This window comes from Crinia signifera, chromosome 11 (genome assembly GCF_055691185.1).
Source record: "Crinia signifera chromosome 11, ASM5569118v1, whole genome shotgun sequence".
NCBI lineage: Eukaryota > Metazoa > Chordata > Amphibia > Anura > Myobatrachidae > Crinia > Crinia signifera.
The window spans coordinates 32,756,775-32,768,895 of NC_139227.1; the positions used below are offsets into that span (position 1 = coordinate 32,756,775).

Sequence of the window (12,121 nt, forward strand, 5' to 3'; positions counted from 1 at the left end):
ATTTCCTACCAGACCGATGAAGGGATTTGTAGTCTAACCACAGTTAGAGGTTGCTGATTGTAGCTTTAAGAGAACCTATAGACATTCTGTTGTTAGTACGGATGGTGTAATGGTTAGCATTACTGCCTCACAGCACTGAGGTCATGGGTTCTATTCCCACCGTGGTTCTAACTGTGCGGAGTTTGTATATTCTCCCTGTGCTTGCATGGGTTTCTTCCGGGTACTCCGGTTTCCTCCCACAAGGACAGCGCCCCTGTCCTTTGCCGCACGCTGGCTCCATCATACATTAAGATAAGAATACTTTATTGTTATTAACAATACACCACAACGAATGCACTGTCAACAAAACTTTACACAAGAACCTGCACAAAAGAAAACACTAAGAGCAATTCCCATGTCACTTTACAGCATTTAGCATGCGAACAGCAGTAGGAAAAAAGCTATTTAACATGCGCTTTGTGCGTGCCGGAACACTACAATACCGTTTTTGTGATAGCAGAACATCAAAAACCTCATATTTTGGATGACTAGGATCTGCTAAAATACATGGGGGAGAAGCGGTATCAGTGCGCTGATACCCCTTCTCCCCCATAACGATCCTTCATACATCTGCCCCATTGACCCCTGAGTTCTATGACTGTCATTGATTGCCCGCTCTGAGCTGCATGACACATACTTACAGGAGGTGGGGAGTGGGGTAGCAAATAGGGATATCTATGGTCTGGTGGGGGTATAATGCAACAGGGAGAGATCACTCAAAAAAATAGTGAGCGGTGGGATTAAAGACTACAGGGGTGATAGGAATATGTAGAAGTGAGTGGTGAGGATGCTACAGGGGGCATCAGCTGTACGGGGGGGGGGGGGGGGGGTTCTATGCTACAGCTGGGGTCATTTTGCTTACAGGAGTCATTTTTAAATGCTACAGGGTGTAAGGATAATGACTCAAAGGTCTGTTAGACATGCCCATAGTGGGTGGCATTAGACATCCTCTAAACCAGGCCTGGGCAACCTGTAGCTCTCCAACTGTTGTGAAACTACAAGTCTCAGCATGCACTGCCACCATTTTGCTATTTTTAAATGCTAGAACTGTGGCAAAGCATGCTGGGATCTATAGTTTCTTAACATCTGGAGAGCCACAGGTTAGCCAGGTTGGTTTAGAGTAGACTAGAGCAAACTCTGGTTGCTCTACACCAGAGGTTCCCAAACACGGTCCTCAAGGTATTCCAACGGTTCAGATTTTAATTATATCCATGCTTGGCCACAGGTTAAATTATTACCTCAGTCAATGGGATTTAACCCGCTGTGCTAAGCCATGGACATACTTAAAACCTGGACCATTGGAGTGCCTTGAGGACTGCGTTTGGGAACCTCTGCTCTAAACTGTTTATTTGCAGAAATATTATGAAATAAATGTTTAAACTGACACCATTGCCTAATAAATCCATAAATAAATTGATAATTTCTGAGTCATTTTTCGATCAAACTATTTGCCAGTTAAGTGGTTAAACCATATGTAAATAGACTGCGCTATATAAAACCTGCCAAAACATTAATACCAAGGCGTTACCTACTGTACGTTTCTATCAGTCCGTAGCTGCCATATGAAGGGATTGTGCCATCTCCCAGCTCACCTTCCCCCGCCTGCAGTACATTACTATTAGCCACTTGACATATATTTACATAGAAAATGAATGAACTCATACTATGATATTAAAGAGGACAGTTTAATTATGTCTAACCGCGTGGTGACAGTCCACATACATCTAGATCTGTGTACTGTCATATGTACTTACCTATCACTGCTGTTTAATTATCCTAAGAAACGTGGAACACTCACAGTGACAAACACCTTCATTACATGCTGCCTGTTCATATCCAGATTAATTTATTATCCCCCAGGCGTCTGCGGAGATTGCAGGAACATTACGCTGGAGCAAACTGAATTATTGCAATTGAAATATACTGCAATTTCTTAGTAATAATGCCAGGGTTCTATGTTACAGTAATAATGCTAGGGTTATATATTACAGTAATAATTCCAGGGTAATATATTACTATTAAAGAAAATTTAGGATGGACTGGGGTCATTTTCTGACTGGGAATCAAGGGTAATTAACAGACAGTCAAATAACTCCCACGGGAATCGGATATTTGGCAAATAACCTCTATTTTCTGCTGGAACAGAGCTTTCCCTACATCTGTACGCACTTGGGGCCTAATTCGACATGTATCGCTAATTAGAGAGTTTGAAAATCAAGCGATTATTGAACATCTGCGTATGCGTACCATACACATGGCACATGTGCGAGGGGAAGTAGCAACTGAAAATGCATATGGATCGTAAACGCAATGTAGTCGCAGTTTTACTGACAGAACGCTGGCGTTTGGGATAGGAAACATGCCATTTTATGGGTGCGTCTAAAAAGCGCAGGCATGCCCAGGTAGTTTTGAGGAGGGTCACACCCAGCCTGTCTCAGTCGAGGAATAGTGGATAGTGGAAGAACCGTCTTGTGTAGAATATTCAGGGCCGGTGCAAGGCACCGGAGCGCCCCAGGCGAGGGGGTCGCCCCGGCGCCCACCGGAGCGCTGTTACAGGGGGGTGGATGATGCGGCCGCTGCGGTAGGGGGGGTGGAGAATGCGGTCGCTCCGGGGGGGGGGGGGGGGGTGTGTGAGCGGTGCGGCGCTAGCCGCTGAGTTTGCTGGGGTTAGGGGGGAACCCGCTCAGCTGCTGGGTGCCTGCCACATCAGCCGATCCACAGCAGCGTTGGGCAGGGGTTGGGCAGTGATGCTGCGGCAGCCGCTGAGATTGCTGGGGGTGGGGGGAAGCCGCTCACCTGCTGGGTGCCCCGTCTCTCCATAGCGGCGTTGGGCGGGTGGGTTGTCGGCAGTAAAGTGACAGGGGGAGGGTGTAATGCATCGGCAGCCGACGAGGTTGCAGGGGGTGGCGGGGAGCCACTTAGCTGCTCATCCAATCCAGGAGGGTTCCCAGCTCCGGACTACCGCCCTCTAGTGGCCGGCGCCCTAGGCAAATGCCTAGAGCTGCCTAGTGGTGGCGCCGGCCCTGAGAATATTGGTACAGCCAGCGCTGGCACATCCTTTTTTACTATTTTTCTAATATTGGGGCCTGACAACCCTGTGCCAGCAGCTGTTGATTGAGCACCACGCATCACATTTTTTCTCTTCTTCTTAAGGGGTAATGTTTTGGCTGGCAGAGCTTGTATAAAAAGTCTCCCCTGGCTGTGGCATTACCCTACTGGCTGTTAAAACCCACTGCTGGTTCCAAACTAGGGGTCCCTACTCTTATTTGTGTCCCAAATTTTTTTTAAACCAGGAATGGTTCAAAAGCCTGGTGCTAGTTTTGAAAATATTTGGGAACCCTATTAATTTGTTCCCCTGTATTTCTCCAGCCAGGACCAGATCAAAGTGCCGGGGGCTGGTTATGCTCGTTTTTTTATTTTATTAAACCGTACTAAAAAAAAAACTCATTCCCGTCACTAAATAATCGCACCATGCCTAAAGAAAAGCACATTTCCGTTACTTAAAATCAACCAGCCAATCAGCTCCCAACTATCACTGCTCAGTTTGAAAATGTCAATTGGGAGCGAATTGGCTTTATAAATAACTGGTAATAAATGTCTAGTTTTATGCAACTAATGACATTAAATTAACGGCTGTTATGCATTTAAGTAGAGATGATTACAGTAGTTTACATTTCTTTACTAACGCCTGAGTCACTAATAAGTCACACAGACTCTACGCACACAAAGTCGCAGTATCTATCGAGTCGCAATGACTCTGGAATGTAGTAGGTCTGTTGGAGGGGCATAGATCAGCGATGTAACACTGACCCTATCTGTATAGCAGCACAGCCACAGCAGCACATTGGTCAGTGAGGCAGAGGAGACTACTGTTGCTGAGCAGAAGCAGTCTCCAGGGGTGCCGATTTATGTTTTTGCTGGAGGGAGCTCAAGGAGGTGTGGCCTCATGAAAAGGGGCATGTCATTTGGGGAGGGGGTGTGGCCCTGCAATATGTTGACCTGAATGGTCCAGAATCACAATGAACTCACAATAAGAAATAGCTAATACTGCACACTGTATACACAACACATATTAGTGACTAATACTGCCCACTGTAAGCACACATACTACACAAAAAGGGCAATGTGTATGCAAAAAGAACACACATTAGGCAGCACACTCCTCCTGGCATACTGTCTGGCATATCCCAGGTTGCAGATTCAGCAGTGCGGTTGCAGCAGACACAAATCAGCAAGTAAATGTGGCCTGGCATTGGGACTTTGGAGGCTATGGGCCTGTGGATGCTCATCATCTTTTGTGGGTGCTCGGGCCCTTGAGCACCCACAGAATCGGCACTTATGGCAGTCTCCTCTCTCTCACCCAATGTGCTGCTATACAGAGGGGGCCCACAGCGGTCGTAGCCAGAAGTTTTACAGGTAAGCCGATGGACCGCCCCTGATTGGAGCCACCCCTGTGCAGAGCTTGCATTTTGTTAACTGTTATCAGAAGAGAGGAGTGGCCAAGCGGCAGCCTCAGGGATTTGAACCCCCCTCCCAGTACCAGGGCCCATAAGAGCTCTCAACAGGGATTGTATTATCTAAGGATACACAGAGTGGGTGTCCCGGTCTTTGTACAGACAGATGCATAGGTGTACACCAGGGGAGAGTTGATATTATTTATTTATTTCTTTTATTTACAGTTTACTTTATTCAGTGCTGTCTCAGTGGAGTGTCGAGAGCGAAAGCCTGACTGAAGTGGGTCCAACAGGTTTGTAGGAGTTAAGAAAGTGTGTGAGGCGAGTGTAGGCAAGTCTCTCAAGTAGCTTGGAGAGGCATGGGAGCTGAGAGATAGGACGGTAGTTAGAGAGACAGTTTGGATCAGAATTGTGTTTTTTTTTTTAGAATGGGAGTAATAAGTGCATGCTTGAACAGAGATATTAGCATAAGCATGGAGTCGCAGGCATGGTTACGCTAGTGGTTAGCACTTGGCTACAGTGATACAGTTGCCCACTGTCTATTCAGCATTAGCAACACATTTGTAGTAAGTTCCTTCAGAGCGGCAGTCGCCCACATTGGCAGGATGCTCACTGGGTGCCCAGTTCTCATGTTTTCCAGGTCACCCGACAGATGCACTCATTACGCAATGACACATTTTAAAAGATCCACAGGTGGCGCTAATTATTTCACTTGATTCTCTGAGGAGACCTGCAAAACATGCACTGTGTGGGGTCCTGGGGACCGACTTTGAGAACCTGTGTGTTGCACGCCGCCGTCCGGGCTGCGATGCACCCGGACGCATGGACGGCGGATACGGCACAGAGTGACGTGGCCGGGGACTTTACCGAGCAGCGTCTCAAGCCTCCCTCTGACACGGAGCGTCGGGACGTTGCTAGGCAACGTCCTCGAGCTTCCCACCGGCAGCCGCAGACGCGCGCGCCTGACGTTAGTCAGGCGGCGCGAAAATTAAATAAATAGCCGGCGTCTGCTGGGCACAGACGCCGGTTATAGCTTTTGCTATCTTTGCGTTTCGCTTTCTGCCCTGCTTGCAGACAGCTTTGCTTCCGGCTCCCGTGGCTTCCCAGCCCACTGCCCTGTGTCCAGCTCCTGGTTCTTTCCTTGTCCGTTTCTCCTAGCCTTCCCTGGAGTGTCCTGTCAGTATCCTGCTTCAGCCAGAAGACCAGCTTCAGCCTGAGCCTGCGTTTGGCCCACTGTCTCCATCTTCTTGTGGGTCACGTAAGTGCTCCTGTGGAGCCTCGGTCTTTCTTTCTATCTCCGGTGGCCCGCCGTGGCCGTGCCCCTTCGTGGGTTCAGTATTCTCTTTCCAGTCACCTCCTGTGGCCCGCCGTGGCCGTGCCCCTCCGTGGGTACAGTATTCTCTTTCCATTTCACCTCCTGTGGCCCGCCGTGGCCGTGCCCTTCCGTGGGTTCACTCCTTTATCTTCTTTATTGTATCTTTCTTGTCTTCATTAGCATCTGATAGGCAGGGGGTGTCCTCTTTTGCTATCCTGGTTTTAAGGAGTCACCGTTCCTGGGGCGTAGCCTGCTGGAGACTCCTCTTTCTGTTTCTTTGTGTCTGCGACTAGGTCGCATCCCAGTTTGGCCTGGTGCCGGCAGTCAGGGGTCATCTTCCAGCTAGGCCCTGTAGTTAGTGGTCCTCTTGGGTACCCTGTGGCGATCGTTTACCCCTTGTCCATACATAAGACCTGGCTGCATCGGGGTCGGAGCGGGCCTAACTCGCTCCTTCGGACGCGGCGGCCACAGGTAAAGCCTAGCTCTGCAGGGGTTTACCATCTGTCTCAGGGACTCAATAGAGTTAGAGTAGCATCCGCTGTGGCCGTCCTAACCGGCGGTCCCGGCTACGGGCTCACGCCTGACCACCTGCCTACATCCGCCAACTATTGCTCCTTTTGCCACAGTAGGCACCGTAACATTGTGATCTACAGTATAAGTGAAATAACAGGTGATATTGTGTAAGTACAGAGATTGGGACTCTGTACACACGTGTTTCATGCATAGACTTGGGCATGCGTGTGGACTAATTATGGACTGATTATTCTTTGATATTCTTTCTCCTGTTATGAAGCCGTCGGCCTCCTCCCAGACTGAATCGCTCATCCTTTCATCCTACACGTTGTTCTTTTCACAGATATCATAACTGCTCTGTGTCTTCTACCTCTTCAGGATATAAAGCACAGGCTGTTCCATGTTCTCTGACATCCATACTATGTGTAACAGTCTCACAAACAAGACGGCATTACACATCTCAGTACTGCTGCCAGTACCCAATTAAGTCACCATTAAACGTTTCTAACGCCCACATGCAGAACAGGCAACAGTACTTGCAGAACAGGCAACAATACTTACTTGACTTCAGTAGGATCATTTTCAGGAGATGCTCATGATGCATTAAATAAGTGGCATGTACAGTTTCTATATTAGCCCAGTCACTGAAATACCACCTTATTATTGTTGACACCACAGTGCTCTGCTGCCCAAGTAGTAGGGTAACCAGGGCATACAATGTAGAAGTTTAAAACTTAACTTTTAATTCCATTTGGTTTAAAATAGTGATAACTCTATTAATTCATATAAAGCAAAATTAGCCATGAAGAGTTATATAGCACTTTAAATATTTTGTATATTTTCTTGTGAGCAAGAAATGGCCACTGATATATGTTCATGTAATGGTATCCAAAACAGTGGCAGTTGGTGGTGTTATTTTAAATAGACATATAGCATAAATTATGCAAACATGATTTAAAAAAAAAAACCTATGATAGGATAGCTGATGACAAATCCAGAGTATGTGACTAGTCTGTATGTATTTGAAAGTATATTTTTAGTTAATTTTTGAGAATATAATACAGAGAGTCACATATAGTATGCCCCTAAATGGTAGTTAGCCGTATGTTATAAAAAACATCATGGTATGGTAACTAACGCAGGTATCCTTTAAAAAGATGGAGAAGGCAAGGAAAGAAAGGGGGGGGGGAAGTACAGTGAGTTAGAGTCTACTCTTTCTGCTGCCCGCCTTCTTCAAAAAAATGAGCTAAAAAAAATTAACTAAAAAATATACTTTCAAATACATACAGACTAGTCACATACTCTGGATTTGTCATCAGCTATCCTATCATAGGTTTTTTTTTTTTAAATCATGTTTGCATAATTTATGCTATATGTCTATTTAAAATAACACCACCAACTGCCACTGTTTTGGATACCATTACATGAACATATATCAGTGGCCATTTCTTGCTCACAAGAAAATATACAAAATATTTAAAGTGCTATATACCGTAACTCTTCATGGCTAATTTTGCTTTATATGAATTAATAGAGTTATCACTATTTTAAACCAAATGGAATTAAAAGTTAAGTTTTAAACTTATTCATTGTACACCATCTCTAACAAATTAAAAGTGTGTCTCCAAAAAGGAATCCTTGTCTGTGAATGGCTGCCCACTCTCTGTGGACTACCACTTCTCTTCTCCTCGAGTATACTAGTACTTGATTCCTGGAGGCACCTCCAACGGTATAACTGTTGTATGTCATCAAATACATAGTTTTTCTAGTTGGTTCTTTAACTATTTGTGACTCTCTTATTGTCCTGTGCATGATACTACTCCTACTTATCTCCATACAATGTAGAATGCAAGCATTAAAACAAAGCTGACGTTCCAATAGGAAGAGGGTCAATCAGGGACAAAATAAGCAAAGTTAGTAGGGAGATAGGTCAATGGCAGAAGCCTCCGTACGGGGTGAGTATTACAGGTGAGAGAGGGGGAGCCAATGGTAGAAGCCTATGTAGGTGGTGAGTAGTAGAGGTGGGGGAGGGGTAGACAATGGTAGAAGCCTACATAGGGGGTGAGTAGTACAGGTGGGGGAGGGGTAGACAAAGGTAGAAGCCTACGTAGGTGGTGAGTAGTACAGGTGGGGGAGCCAATGGTAGAAGCCTCCGTAGATGGTGAGTAGTATAGGTGGGGGAGGGGGAGCCAATGGTAGAAGCCTATGTACGTGGTGAGTAGTACAGGTGGGGGAGCCAATGGTAGAAACCTACATAGATTGTAGGTAGTACAGTTGGGGGAGGGGGAGCCAATGGTATAAGCCTACATAGATGGTGAGTAGTACAGGTGGAGGAGGGGGAGCCAATGGTAGAAGCCTACGTAGGTGGTTAGTAGTACATGTGGGGGAGGGGTAGACAATGGTAGAAGCCTATGAAGGTGGTGAGTAGTACAGGTGGGCCATGGGGGAGGGGGAGCCAACGGTAAAAGGCTACGTAGGTGTTGAGTAGTACAGGTGGGGGAGGGGTAGACAATGGTAGAAGCCTACATAGGTGGTGAGCAGTACAGGTGGGGGAGAGGGAGCCAATGGTAGAAGCCTAAGTAGTTGGTTAGTAATACAGGTGGGCCATGGGGGAGCCAATGGTAGAAGCCTACGTAGGTGGTGAGTAGTACACGTGGGGGAGGGGTAGACAATGGTAGAACTTACGTAGGTGGTGAGTAGTACAGGTGGGGGAGGGGTAGACAATGGTAGAGGCCTACATGGGTGGTGAGTAGTACAGGTGGGGGGAGGGGGAGCCAATGGTAGAAGCCTACGTAGGTGGTGAGTAGTACAGGTGGGGGAGGGGTAGACAATGGTAGAAGCCTACATAGGTGGTGAGTAGTACAGGTGGGGGAGGGGTAGACAATGGTAGAAGCCTACGTAGGTGGTGAGTAGTACAGGTGGGGGAGCCAATGGTAGAAGCCTACGTATGTAATGAGTAGTACAGGTGGGGGAGGGGGTGCCAATGGTAGAAGCCTACATAGGTGGTGAGTAGTACATTTGGGGGAGGGGTAGACAATGGTAGAAGCCTACGTAGGTGGTGAGTAGTACAGGTGAGCGAGGCGGAGACAATGGTAGAAGCCTACGTAGGAGGTGAGTAGTACAGGTGGGGGAGCCAATGGTAGAAGCCTACGTACGTGATGAGTAGTACAAGTGGGGGACAGGAAGACAATGATAGGTGGTGAGTAGTACAGGTGAGGGTAGAAGCCTACGTAGAGGAGGGGAGCCAGTAGTGAAGGTCATAGGCAGAAGACTCTGTAGGGGTAACTAGTATGGTAAAGAGAAGGGTAGGACAGTTTCAGAAGTTTCCCCTTACGAGTAAATTTACTAAAACTTCTAAAAATTAATAGAGGTGATGTTGCCCATATGATCCATTCAGATTCTCTCTATCATTTCTCTATTGCATCCTAGAAAATGAGAGACAGAATCTGATTGGTTGCTATGAGCAACATTACCTCTTTATTTTTAGAAGCTTTAGTAAATGTATCCCTTAAATGGGGGCCACCTGGCTCAGAGGCCATGTTCCCCTAGTCACCTGATGGTATCTTAGAATGTCACAATAACCTTTAATTAATTCTGGATGAGAAATAAAATATATATTTCTTGAGTAACAGCTAGTGGGTTCGTGGAAGAGGTTTGGTAGGAGCTGGGGGTTCCCATAATATTGCCTTCTCTATGAAGAAAAACGCAGGTGTGCCAGAACAAACACTGGAAGTGTCAGGGAAAACAAAGGTGTGCGTGACGTCAGCTCCAGGATATTCCTGCATTCATCGTAGCCACCGTATAGGTCCAGGGCTATGCAGCACTTGTGATGAGTAGTGAGCAGTGTAAAAATCAGTCGATGCTGAGCGGCTTGCGACAGAATTTGGACATTTTTGCTCGTCTGTGAATTCTTCGCTAGCCATGCACATTCATTCACACAGAGAGCAGGTTAATTCACAAGGCGGGATTTCACTATAGCGGGGCAGCGTCTACCTGCACTGGCCGCTGCATATTTGCACAACAGCAATCAGGTCTGAATGAGGCCCAATATCTTATCATTGGATGTGGTATGCATGGTAAACACTAGATGGCAGCAGTGACTCCCGACTACTAAGATCAGTGTCTTACCATTATGAGGAGTGAGGAGAATAGAAATACCAAGGCAGAGAAGGGAATGTGAATCGCATTCTCAAAGCCCACAATATCCCTATATTTGTGGAGTTTGTATGTGTTTGTGTGGATTTTCTCCCAAGCATATACTGGTAGGTTACTTACCTTCTGACAATAATGTTAAATGTATAAATTGCTCCCGACAATTGTTAAGGACCCCTTCCCTCATCCTGCATGTATGGGAAACGGTCATCTGTCAGACCAGACTTAGGTCGACAGTCATTAGGTCGACAGGGTTAAAGGTCGACATGGCTCAAGGTCGACATGACTTAAGGTCGACATGGTTTTAGGTCCACAGTCATTAGGTCGACAGTAGTTTTTCACTGTTTTTTGAGCCGACATGTGCCGACAGGCGATATTTCATGCACTACCATCCACTAGGGCATGGTGGGAGAATAAAATAGTGTGCCGAGCGTAGCAAGGCACTGTGCCCGAAGCATATGGAGCGAAGCGAGCGCTGCGAGGGGCTGCGGTTCAACTCCAACTGTGTCCATGTCTGGGGGGAGAGAGGGTAACTGGTTACCGCCTCGTATAGGGGGCGCAGTGGATATGGGGTGCTTCGCCAAGCTGCAGTGTGGGTAGGAGGTAGTCAACCTCCTTCTGGGTACAGAAGAAACACAAGGGGGTACACTGCGCAAAAAATTGAATGGTAATTAATAAATTTGTGCCAAAGAAATGAAACAAATTGTAAATATTTAATTAAAAAACATAGAATATGACATGGTATATGACATAAAAATGTGGATAAAAATAGAACACAATTGGTATCCGTGATGTTAATGAAATAAGACTAATGGACTAAGAGGGTGTCTCTATCCAGTTCTGGACCTTGTTATTTACCACTGTTCTGACCCGGACCAGTCTCCTCTCCAATTTTTCATTAACATCACGGATACCAATTGGGATCCCCAGCAAGGGCACACCCAGTATCTAACCCGAACGGAGGATATTTATTCCAAGTAGGAGAGCAACACTCCACAATAACACCTACCGCGGGTAACTCTGATACATTGGTTACCATATGACCCAGTCATCTACCAGGAGACAACATAGGAACGGACTTACCCATCAGTAGTTACAATAAATACGGTACCGTATAAACTGGACAATTTTTTCAGTACCCCTCTTTTATTTTACTGTGTTCTATTTTTATCCACATTTTTATGTCATATACCATGTCATATTCTGTTTTTTAATTAAATATTTAAAATTTTTTTCATTTCATGGGCACAAATTTATTAATTACCATTACATTTTTTAGCGCAGTGTACCCCCTTGTGTTTCTTCTGTGTCCATGTCGACTGTGTCAACATTCGGGTCAAAAAACAGTGAAAAACTCTCGTCGACCTAATGGCTGTCGATCTAAAAACCATGTCGACCTTGGCCCATGTCGACATTAAGTCATGTCGACCTTGAGCCATGTCGACCTTTAACCCTGTCAACCTTGGGGACAGTCGACCTTCCGGGTCGACCTAATGTCTGTAGACCTAAGTCTGTTCTGACAGATGTACCGCTTCCGCATGTATACGTAGCTCCCTTCCCCACCGGGTCCTCGTCGATGCTGATATTACCTAAGGTGTATGGGGCATAAGGCTTCTGTCTCTTCTCCCTGGCAGCTGCTCTCTGGTCC

General features: G+C 46.3%; 1 protein-coding gene across 2 annotated transcripts in view; it reads left to right on the plus strand.

The window, feature by feature from the left end:
• Window positions 1-12,121, plus strand: part of LOC146046274 (solute carrier family 66 member 2-like) — a 79,996-nt gene that overhangs the window by 5,884 nt on the left and 61,991 nt on the right. The gene's annotated exons all lie outside the window — the stretch shown is intronic.